The 7,959-nt window shown below is 36.2% G+C and overlaps 1 long non-coding RNA gene across 1 annotated transcript; it reads left to right on the top strand.

Moving 5' to 3' along the window:
• Positions 1-278: 278 nt before the first annotated feature.
• LOC141408145 (uncharacterized) lies at positions 279-7,237 on the top strand. Its single transcript, XR_012420979.1, has 2 exons — positions 279-974; positions 1,090-7,237. It is a non-coding gene; the product is annotated as an uncharacterized lncRNA (long non-coding RNA).
• The last annotated feature ends 722 nt before the right edge of the window (positions 7,238-7,959 follow it).

The following is a 7,959-nucleotide window of genomic DNA, read 5'->3' as shown; positions in this document are numbered from 1 at the left end:
TGTACATGGCTCATATATTGAACAATTCTCAAAGATGTCAAAAATGTCAGAGATTTTGAATGGCCCTTCAAGAACGAGTAACTTAAACCAAGATAGTATTAAAGCATCCAAGAAAAAGATAATATTCACCATGTATATGAAAGACAAAACTGTACAACACCAAATTCTCTACCTAGTTTATTTTTATTTGTCCTTCAGGAAAGTCACAAGGGCATTTCACTAAGGAAAATGTGAAAACTAAGGAAAACTATGCCCTGCCATTAAAAAGAATACAGAATTTAGGCCAGCCACAAAACAGACTTAAGAGAAATGATTTTTCTTCCTTCAAAAAATGTAAAAACATATTAGATGCATAATTTCCACAAGTTCTTACAATTGGCAAAAAATTATCTTATGTGCCCTTGCTTTCATTTGATTTTTTAAAGATTTTTTTATCTTCTCAAAAAGTTTTCTCTCCATGAATATAGAGATGATCCATGTTATGATCCCTGCCTTACCAGGCCTGTCAATAAAATGTCAACATATACAGGTAGTTGGGTCCAAGGTCTCAGGTAGTCAAAGAAAAGACAGTCCTGGATTATTATGCCTCCCACTCCCCTCCCCTGCCCCCACTATATCTAATTCTGAATAGTTTGTTTTAGTTTTTCTTCCTTTGCAAGCTTACCTCCTGGCCCCCACCTACCCAGTTCCCAAAAAAAAAAAAAAAAAAAAAAAAAAAATTCTGCCAGTTTCAAGCTAGTTGGAAAGAAGTGCTCTCTCTGCTATTTTCTCTGCTTGTTCAGATCACATGTAAAGATGTAGATTAAAGAAAACATCTTAATTCAGTTCGCCTAAAACAAAATGCCTTATGTGCCCATCTTAAGTGCTGCAACAACTGCCAGCCGTGAAGAGACATGAATTACTGGTTGGGGAGGGTACAGGGCCAGTCCTGTCACATCGAGTCTGCACAGGATGAAGGAGGCAGCCAAGCACAGGTAACAGGCTCTCTTCTTTCACCCACAGGACTTAGGGGGACAAGGGGATCCCTTCTTCCACATGTATTCTAAAAACTCTTCTTTTTCCTTTCCCCTCCCCTTGCCTCCTTTTCAGGTAGTATTTTCACAAAAAGTGGCTGCAGATGCTCTTTGTGAGATGGTGACATTCCCATCCCAACCCAGGCTGCTCTGCCTGGCACTTGCTCTGTTTCCTGGGTGCCACGGCCCTTCGGGAGCTCTGCTTACCCGCGCTTCCAGCCAGGATGCCAGTGCCATATTCTGATTACTCTGAGGAAGCCAGTCACTCCAGGAGGCTATGTATTTAAAGTTTTTCATACCAGAAGAACTGCACATAGATAAAGATGCCTTTCATCAGCCCTGTGAGAAACCAACACCAAAACACAACCCTGCAGCAACTGAGTCACTTTCTTAAAGTGAAAACCCAAAAAGGCAGACTTCTAGGCCTTTATATTACAGTGTCCATTCTTAGGTTCTCTTTCACAAGCAGTGGTGTTTGCATTCTTCTCTTTACAAAAGGAAGAATAAGATCATGTAGGTTTTATATAAATGTAAAAAAAGAAAAAAAAAAGCTTCTCTCTCCCGCCTCTGGCACTAATATCCTTGGTATTCTGCTGTCTTTTTGCTTGGTGTGTTTTTAGCATGTTTTCATACTCTGTGCTCAGTACTGTAACACATAATGAAGGTTTCCAATCTCTGCTTACATTATTTGCCAAGGATGGTTTACAGAAAACATAATCAACCTATATGGAGCGTAACACCTGAAGAATAGGTCAAACGTATGAGAAAGATGCTCACAGGAGAGGCTATTGCTTTAAAATATGTAAAATAAAATAAATCAGCTCACATGCCAATTAACAGCTTTCCAGAACATTACCTTCTTCTATGTGAATTAACTGGCTTTTGCACCAGATCCTAATGTTAATGAAGGTGATAAAGAAACTGCAAAACATAAAAGATATATGTTACAAATCAACCTGTTGACATTTTGAATAAGAAAACTTATACTGCACCAAGTTAAACACTAACTATAATATAATATATGGCACAATATTCTAATGTACCAAGGAAGTCCCTTAAGGTTTAAATTCTGATGATCTATTCACTTTTGATAAATTTTATGATCTGAAGTAGTTCTCTCTCTAATATAAAACGTATCTCCAACCACCTACTAGTTATGAAAGCCATTAAATTCTTGCAGATTGAAGGTGGAAAAATAAATTGTGTATATTTTAGACCCTGAATGATCTTCCTATAGCAATTTTAGAACAAACTATGAAGAATTCTGCAATTTTAATCTCAGTAGCTTCCCATTACTAAACAAGCAAAGCGCCACGATACAAATGTAGACGTTACATGTCATCTTGATCTGCTGCTTTTTTCTTTCATTAAAGCTTTAATGCAGCAATTATGGCTACGTTGCCCTATAAAAAAGGAAAAGGCAGTTTACTTTAAAAAGTGAAATTGCATAGCCTACTATTTAATTATACACAAATGTAAATGGCCTATTTTTCCATAACTGGTTATTACAGCACTGTTTTACTTTCTGAGTTTTCACAATCTCTAAAACCTACAAAGCTTCCTGCTATATAATTGTTTTGTTACATTATTGTTTTCATCTTATTTTTTCTTTTAATGTGAGTGCAGCGGGATAAATCTTGGTTTTAAGCCAGCCACTACTTCATCTACTTAAGCTTTTATAGATGAAGATTGCTGTAATTATCAGAATACCCGCTTATTTCTGAAGTATTATCCTGGCAACCTGCTGGCATTTACAACCAATTAACAAGCTTTGCCATTAGTTGCATAAGGGGTATCGCAGAGTAAACCCATTGTGTGCTAATTTTCTATTTTAGATAATCAGTTTGGCCATCCAGAATAGAAAGAAAAAGAAAAGAAAAGGTTTGACACTCAGTGGCAGACATGGAAAAATTGCTGCGTGCCCCTAGAGACAAAGGTATCCTGCAACTCAATGATTGCTTCCTTGCCATCACTATTGGTTCTTAACTATTTCCCTTTGTCTCTTTTGGAAGAAAAAAAAAAGTGGAGATTCAGCAAAGTAATCATGTCCTGTCTCACATGCTCTCTGTCTTTTAAAACTGACTAGCTTCTCTTGCTGTCCTGCCCATAATTTGACCAAATTGTACAAGTGTTAAACACCTTAAAAAAAAGACAGAAAGAAATTGAGCACGAGTTCTTGGTTTTCTTTTTTCTTTTTTTTTTTTTTTTTCTAACAATGCCTTTCAACCTCTTTCCCCTCCTCTCCCCCATTGCTATTAGAGTAAATTAATGCACAGGCTTCCTCCAATCCGGCTGCCTTAAAATTACCCTGCAAGCTGGGTTTAGTTAAAGTAGTGTGTTGTTTTATTGCTCTGTTTAAACAGTCTCTGATATTACTATGTCCCGAAGTTTGGTCTAAAGCAAGACAAGAAGGTACAGTTATGTTTTGCTCTTAAAGCTCAAGCTTCACCACGAAAGGTTAAATGGCATCATCAGACCAAGAACGTCAGTGTGGGGGCCAGGAGCCCTCTGGGACTTATGTTCAGAAATAGTCTGTCACCCTGTATCTTAGGCAATACTAATAATTGTTTCATCCAAATTCTCTCTATGTCTATCTGAAAAGATCTTCTAGGCAAAAAGCTGCCTCCTTCACCCTACCCCCAGATGACACTGAATCAAATGCAAGTCTTCTCTCCAGAAGAAAAAGCACAAACTGTCATTTTAAAAGCACTAGTATTGATCAGCACCCATACTGGCATTTGTAAAGCTCTTTGGCCACAGAGCTTCTTAAATTTCCATGCCAAGAGCCATTAAAATCATAGTGTTTGGCACCTCCAAGGTGAGTTAATAGGTTATCTCTATTTGCAAACCTATCTTTAGAGCAGACCAGCATCCTCCTTGCTCTGCTCCTTCTCAAAGGACCCATCTAGGACAACACAGTTGTAAAGTGCCCATCTCTAAGAACCTGAAGTTGCTTTAACTGGAAATCATTGACTGCCTTCCCCTCCTCACAAAAAAAAAAAAAAAAAAAAAAAAAAAAATCTGTAAAAGAACATTCACTATCCCATGCATCAAGTTAAAACTTCTAAAAATCTCCTTTTGTCCAATAGTTTGGTCACAGATGCAGGTAACGAATGCGTCTAGAGACAGAGCCATATTATCAGGGCATGACATCACTATAATAGATTTTTCTATCTTCATAGTCAAATTCAAGAGTCGTTATGCCATTATATTTGAATATATCTTTCCAGCAAATGAAGACATTATTATGCTTCTCACAAATACAGCTTATTGAAATCAAGAAGAAACGTTCTATTCAAGGTTTGTTACACTCTCATCCTATTGTAAAATTCTTATGAAGAAAATCCTAGCTAACTTTTCCACTTTCACAGCATGAGGACCTAAATGCTCGTGTTTTGTGCACAGAACTGCACACACACACAGACAGACACACACACACACATCAGAAGTCACTTAAAAGCTTGGACAGGGACAGAGAAGTAAATAAAAATGTTGGAAGTTCTTTTATCATTATTTATATCTCTTGAATATTTCAGACAGTTATGTTAGTTAGCCCTGTTTTATAATTTTATATTGTTACCCCATAGTTATTTTGAGAGGCTTTTATTCTTTAAATTTACTATTATGGCTGTATTAGTTTCTGATTTAAAAATTGCTGATTTCAGAACTTAGTGAGTTGAATTTTAACCTCACTTGATCTCTTGGAGCTGTGAAAGAGGACAGAGAAAAAACACCTAAAATGACTTCCTGGAGAATGCTGGAATTAATAGGATCAACAGGTAAGAGAGAGGAATATTCCCTAATCTTGTTCCCTCAACAAGCAAGAGGTGATTATGAGCATCATCTCTGAAGTTCATATATTTCTCCAACTTTTTCTAGCTTTGTGATCTTGGTCAAGTTACCTCTCTGTGCTCAGTTTTCTCATCTGTAAAATGTGAGTGACAATAGCCACTTCATAGAGTTATCTTAAGAGTTAAATTTAATAATGCATGTAAAATGCTTAGCACAATGCAAAGCACATAATATATACAAACGCAATTTTGTAATTTTATCAGTGTGCTAATGATTATTCTAATCACTGCCAGGCTGCTCTCATTGATCAGGGCAGAAGTCCTTATCACACAGAGCTTATGTAACCAAGTAAAAAATCCTGGCAGAGGCCAGAAAGGAAGAATTCAAGAATATTTCATAACACTTCCCCCTGAGCATAAGAAGAAACCAAGACCTGTGGTTTGGATTTTGCTTGTTAAACAGGTAAGCTTGTTTAGTTTGTTAAACAGGTAAGGCTAAAAAGATTGTGGTGAAGAAGAGCTAATCCCAAACATGATATACTCGTAAGCACATGTGTAGTATTTGATAATCATCTGCTAATTTTCGAAGAACTCCAATAGAGTAATCGAAATAAACAGCAGTGCATGGCTATTACTAGTCAGTATTTGACATTACAAAAATATAACTCAACTTGAAATCAGCGACAAGAGTTTATCTAATAACTGGAGATTTTATTTCAAAATTACTGCCATTAGGTACAATAGAAAATTTTTCCCATAAGGAGAGGAAATTTGGTTTCTTTGCCTGTAAGTTTTATGAGAGCAAAGACCCTATCTAGTTTGCTTGTTGCTGCATCTCCAGCTCTCAGCCAGGGTTTAGCACAATTATTATTTGTTGGATGGATGAATGAATGATTTCATTTTCTGTTTATGGTATTTCTATCAACCACTGGTCTTTAATAAATTATTAAGTCAATAGGTGTTAAGTGTCTAGTGCTGTATTAAATATGGAGCCAAGAATATGAAGAAAATGATATGGGAAGATTTTATCTCCAAATAGCTTACGAAATAGTTTCAGAGCCTCTTTAGGGACTTCCCTGTGGTAATGTTCATAGGTACTAGAATAGTATTAAACTTTGCTGAAAACTGCAACAGAATTCTCAGCCTGCAATTGTTTTATAAACAACAAATCCAAACTTCTTGTTTCATGAAGACTGCAGCAAGACTGAACAACTGCTCATTAAACTCCAAAGTCTATTAAAAATCCCAAATATGCTTTTTTCAAGTAGTGGTTTAAGGTTTTGTTCAATTACTAGGCCAGCCCTTGTTGGTCTAATAATCCATCATAAATGTTGGAAAAGAAAAAGTAGCATCTGCATCAACACTAGACAAAGGATAACTTAAAATTGAATATAAGTCCATTTGTAAAATAAGCTGACAGTTTTCCATTTTAAAATAAAGCCAGAACATACCTTACGACTTGAAAACTTCTGAGCCACATTTCTATTGCTGTCAAAAGGTGAAATTGACTCCACCTCTACAGCCTCATCAAAGAGCTCCAAATGGCAGCTTTCAGCTGTTGAGAGTTACATTTCGATTATATTTGAGATGAGTTTTCTAGTGTGCTTTTTTAATTGGCAGGAGTTTAAGAAACACTTTTATATCACAAAGTTTCCTTTTAAATTAATGAAAGCAAATAAAATCTTGCAAGATTATCATTTGAAGTTCATATTTTGCTGTGTGATGTTAAATTAAATAATATCCCATGTAGTCATGGGAAACTCAGAATAAAAGTATTTGTAGTTTAGATTAAAGGCAGTAAACTGTGGTCTAATAAGTTATATCTTTTAAGATATCTGTAGCTCTTAAAGAAGAAAGCAAGACAATTATGTTTCCAGTCCAATAATCAAGAGCACATTTTAATTGTCATTGTTTATCACTGTTAAGTTAAAACAGCTTTTCAAGGGAATGTTAGTCCACAGAACGATATGAATCATCTGTGTTTCTTCTGAGCTATTTGGCTATTAACATGCAAATTCACAAGTCTCAATTCAGCCCCAATATCACTATTACAGGTTTGATCTATGGTATAAAAAAATATCAATTCAATTCTGTCATTATGACCAAACTTGTCAGTGTCTTCATAAATTAAGTTCTTCTAAACTGTGGAATGTCAAATTCAATAAAATTTGAAAAAGTTATAGGGGATATGACATTCTTTCTAAAATGTCTACACATAATTTTTATCAACGTAAAATAATTTCAAAACTGTATTTTATTTTCTGTTCTATTAATTTATGACCAGGAGCTTTTCAACCACACACATACCCACACACGGAACCCTTTATCATTTTTACAACTTTATTTAAAAGCATTTTAAAACAGTCACATAGGTAAGGCTATGTTTTCAAGATATTTGTGGAAGGAGCCCAAATCAGAACAAAAATAAATAAATAAGTAAAAGTGCACACAGACTCTTAGGAATATGCTTTATCATGTCACTACTTTTGAAGGAGAAAAGAATAAAGGTCAGGAAAAGCAGGTGCACAGCACATCAATCTGGAAAGGAAGAGAAGTGTCGTTTATAATGACACAAAACCCATGCTCACCAATGAAGTGTTCTGGGTTGGGGAAGGGCAACCATTTGAAATGGTTGCTGAATGTGGTGTCAGGGTATTATCAGAGAAGGACCTCTCTTCATTCTGTGGTTTATTATAGTGGCCCAAGCTCTCCCATCCTTGGGGCCTCACTTAGTCCCATGTAGGAGAGAGGAGCTAGCAGGCTAAATGTCACTCTCTAATCCAGAGACAAGGTCACCACGTACATTCTGCTTTATCCTTTTACTGCCCCCTGCCACTAGCCTTAGTCCCAGTCCTGACTACAGACCCTCTTGTTAGCAACTTTACTGGAAGACAGAGAAGAGGAGAATGACAAATAGTTATAGTACAACCCAAAGCATAAGAATCTGGAGACTACTATTTCTTGCTAATACTAAAATATAAGGGAGCTCTAGGGCTTGGGTTGAAGCCCTAGTGTTGCCAGTTTGTAGCTGTGAGATCTTAAGTAAGTTACATAAGCCATCTGTATTTCAATTTCACGCTCTGTAAAATGGATGTGAAGACAGCACCTATCTCATAAACTTGTTTTGAGAATTAAATGAGTTCTGAGGCTCCATG

Source organism: Macaca fascicularis, chromosome 12 (genome assembly GCF_037993035.2).
Source record: "Macaca fascicularis isolate 582-1 chromosome 12, T2T-MFA8v1.1".
NCBI classification, from domain to species: domain Eukaryota; kingdom Metazoa; phylum Chordata; class Mammalia; order Primates; family Cercopithecidae; genus Macaca; species Macaca fascicularis.
Note: the sequence above shows the minus strand (reverse complement) of the source record. Positions and strands in the feature narration are given on the sequence as shown.